The sequence below is a fragment of the Mustela nigripes genome, chromosome 2 (genome assembly GCF_022355385.1).
Source record: "Mustela nigripes isolate SB6536 chromosome 2, MUSNIG.SB6536, whole genome shotgun sequence".
Taxonomy (NCBI): Eukaryota; Metazoa; Chordata; class Mammalia; order Carnivora; family Mustelidae; genus Mustela; species Mustela nigripes.
In genome coordinates, this window is record NC_081558.1 from 13,878,940 (window position 1) to 13,882,898 (window position 3,959).

At 55.2% G+C, this 3,959-nt stretch overlaps 1 long non-coding RNA gene across 1 annotated transcript; it reads left to right on the top strand.

Moving 5' to 3' along the window:
• The first annotated feature begins 225 nt into the window (after positions 1–225).
• On the top strand, positions 226–3,463 carry LOC132009758 (uncharacterized). Its single transcript, XR_009402052.1, has 2 exons — positions 226–392; positions 2,755–3,463. It is a non-coding gene; the product is annotated as an uncharacterized LOC132009758 (long non-coding RNA).
• Positions 3,464–3,959: the final 496 nt, after the last annotated feature.

Sequence of the window (3,959 nt, forward strand, 5' to 3'; positions counted from 1 at the left end):
ATTCATTCATTCTTCACCACCTTCAGGTTCCTGCCTCCTGCAGGGTGAAGTCCAAGGTCTCAGGTTGGGAGGGTTCAGGCCTAGATACTCCTAGTTCCACAGAGCCCAGGCCAGAGGCGGGACCCAGACCTGGGGGTCCCCAGGTTTCCGGGGGCTTCCTGAAGAAAGGACCCTCAGCCTGAGACCCCCTTCCCTGTGGCCCCACCCCCACGGTTATTATGAAAGGCAGGGGGTGGGGCCAATGAGGCGCTTCCTGGGCTAGAAGCTCCAGCTTCAAGCCCCGCCTCCAGCCCCCACTCTCAGCTGGCACCAGGCAGCCTCGGATGGGACCGACGGGGACATGACTTGGGCCACCTGCCAGACCACAACCTCTGGGAAACCAGCTCCGGGAGGTGAGAGTGTCACTGCCCAGTCTTCCCCGGGGTGGAGGCATCTGAAATGACTATTTCTGGGACAGGCCCAGGGGACAGCACACTTGGAGGACGGTCTGAAGCCACAGAGCCTGGTGGCTGGGCCAGAATGACCAGTGATGTCCCTGGGGCTGGAGGCTCTGGATGCGACTTGTTCCTGATACAGGCCTCAGTTTTCCCATCTAAAACCTTGGTGGCGGGGTGGTGTGTGGATGTTAAGAAGCTGGGTTTCCTAGGTCTGAGAGAGATTCTTACGCAGTCTGGGTCTTCTGGACGGCAAGTGAGTGTCCCAGGCTTTCGGGAGCTGCCCCTGAGGCCACAGTGGGGACAGATGCAGGGACATTAGGATCTGGGCTTTAGGGAGGTGCCTAGACTGACCACTACCCTGCGCCAGCAGGGGTAGTCTGGGCGATCCTCAGGCAGGGTTCTGGGAGAGACAGAAGTAGGGAGAGACAGGGAAAGAGGTGAAAGAGGAAAAAAAGGGAGAGAAACCGGGAAGGGTGGAGGCGGGTGCAGTCAGGGAGACACAGGCTCATCCCTGCCCTGCAAATCCAGGGGAACCTGGGGGCTCAGGGTCAGCCCCCTGTCCCCTCATTGGAGCAGCCCCTGAGTGGAGCGTTAAATCTCTGGTTTGTTGTTGTTGTTTTAAGATGATGATGATGATGATGATGATGATTTTGATTTGAGAGATCGAGAATACAGAGGGAGAAGGAGAAGCGGACTCCCCGCGGGGCAAGGAGCCGGATGCGGGGGCTCCATCCCAGGACTCTAGGATCTTGACCTGGTGGGAAAGGCAGACGCTTAACCGACTGAGCCACCCAGGCGCCCACAAACCATGACTTGAATATTATCATGGACGATGTTAACCACAGCTTCATCTTGCTCCCTCTCCCGCCTTCCCACTCTCAAAGAAGACTAACTACCCCCATTTCACCCACGGAGAAACTGAAGCTCAGGGCGCCCCAGGCTGCACAGCCAGCTGGGGACAGGGCGCAGAGCCAGGGCAGCCCCGGATCCGTGAGGCGGTGTGACCCGTCCCCCCTAACCCCCGACTCGAAAGCACACCCGCGACTGCCCCCTCCCCCCACCAGCCCTCCCGGAGTGTTTTTCTTCCCTCCTCCTGGGTGTTTTGGTTTCGGCAGGAGCGCCCGTGGTGCGGTAGCAGGCGGTTCCTGCCGGCAGGGTCAGCCCAGGGCTGGCGGGGAGCCAGAAGCAGCTCCGGGCCCGGGTAGGGAGGACTCAGGGCGCAACCTACGCCCTCGCCCCAGCACCGGGGCCAGCAAGTCCGGCTCCCCTCGCCCCAACCCGCCCCCCCTCCCCCGCCGTGTCTTCCTCGGTCCTGGACAGCCGGGGCCCAGCCGGGTCGCGGCCCCCACGTGTGGCCATAGGGGGCGCCAAGGAGCCGATGGGTCCGGGCGGGGTTTCCCACGTCAGTGCCAAGGTTCCGTGTGCCCAGTTCGTTATTAAACATTGATGGAGACCGCTGGGTGCCTGCCCGAGAGGCCTCCCGGTTGGGGGACTAGGACGCAGATGCCCCAGCGCCAGAGGGAGAGGGGGTTGCCGGCCGGACCGGGGCAGTCGCGGGGGGCAGGGGGATGGGAGAGTTGCTCGAGGGCCAGGAGCCTTCTGGGCTAGGACACCTAATCACAAGCAACCAAAGGAACACGTGAATTGGTCTCCATCAAGTTAAAAATTTTTTTTTTTTTTTTTTTTTTTTGCAAAGGACACTCTTAAGACCGTGAAAAGCTAACTCCCAGAGCGATAGAAAATATTTACAAATCTTGTATCTGACAACAGATCAATATCCAGACGATCTAGGACTCAGTAATAAAAAGATAAATAACCCAATTAAAAATAAGGAAAGGAGGGGCGCCTGGGTGGCTCAGTGGGTTAAGCCACTGCCTTCGGCTCAGGTCATGATCTCAGGGTCCTGGATCGAGCCCCGCATCGGGCTCTCTGCTCGGCAGGGGGCCTGCTTCCTCCTCTCTCTCTGCTGCCTCTCTGCCTACTTGTGATCTCTCTCTGTCAAATAAATAAATAAAATATTGAAAAAAAAATAAGGAAAGGATTCAAATTGAGATTTCTCCAACGATATAATAAATGGTCAATAATCACATGAAAAAGCGTTTAACACCAACAGTCCTCAGGGAAAGGCAGATCAAACCACAGTGAGACCCCATGCCACCTTAGGATGGCTCCCCTCTCCCTAACTGGGAAATAAGAGGTATTGATGAGGATATGGGGAAATCTGAACGCTCACACATTGCTGATGGGAATCCGGCAGCGCCTCGAGAGGGAAAGTTAAACACAGAATTACCCTATGACCCAACAATTGTCCTCCCAGGCATATACCGAGAGAACTGAAAACAGGTGCTCACACCAAAGCCTGTAAACCAAGCTCAGCCGCACTGCTCACGATCGCCAGCAGGTGGCGCCCATAGGATGCCCGTCAAGGAACAGAGAAACCGAGCGATCCAGCCGCACAGCGGAATATTATTCAGCCATTAAAAAGAATGAGGTTCCGATTCATGCTACAACAACGGAGCTGAACTTCTAAAACATGATGCTGTTTCTTCCACAAGAGCACAGACAGAGAAGGCCACGTGCTGTGTGATCCCACGGATAGGAAGTGTCCTAACAGGCCAATCCATAGAGACAGCTGATATTGTCGGTTGCTAGGGACTGGGTGAAGTGGGATGGGGAGTGACGGCTCATGGGCATAGGGTTTCGTTTTGAGGTCATGAAAGAGTTCTGGAATTACACAAGGCGGTGGTTTCACAACATTGGGAATGCACCAAATGCTACAGAACTATTCACTTTGCAAGGGTGATTTGTATGGTGTGTAGATGTCTCTTTAAAAGAAAAAAAAAAAAAATGACAGGGGCTCCGAGGTGGCTCAGCGGGTTAAGCCTCTGCCTTCGGCTCAGGTCATGGTCTCAGGGTCCTGGGATCAAGCCCCATATTGGGCTCTCTGCTCAGCAGGGAGCTGCTTCCTCCTCTCTCTCTGCCTACTTGTGATCTCTCTTTCTGTCAAATAAATAAATACAATCTTTTTTTTTTTTTTTTAAGACAAAACACGAAAAAACAAAAAAAGGAGGCATGAACAAAGGTGCCCAGTTGGGGGCAGGGCAACCTTGTCATGGAGGGCAGTTATGTGTGAGAGGCCCGGCCATGGCTGTCCTGTGTCATCTCCCACAGCCCAGAGTCCCCAGGGGGCCGCTGATACCTCAGTCCCATCCTGGCTCGAGGGCAGAGACAGAGACAACATCTCTTTCTGACCAAGCCCAGAGGCCACTGGAGAAATAGAAGAGGAATATATCTGGGGAGGTAAACTGAGGCAGCCTCTCTCTCTGATAGAGACATGCTTCCTGACTCGCGGTGGAAGCCATGGTGAGCGGGAGACCAAGAGAGATAGAGACAGAGGAGAGGAAGTGAGAAGGGGCCCAGGGCTCTGGAGAGGCCACCTTATCCATTTTACAGACAAGAACACTGAGGCCAGCAGCACTGGGTCACCCGCTCTTCTGAACAGCAGCAGGAAGAATCTTTAAA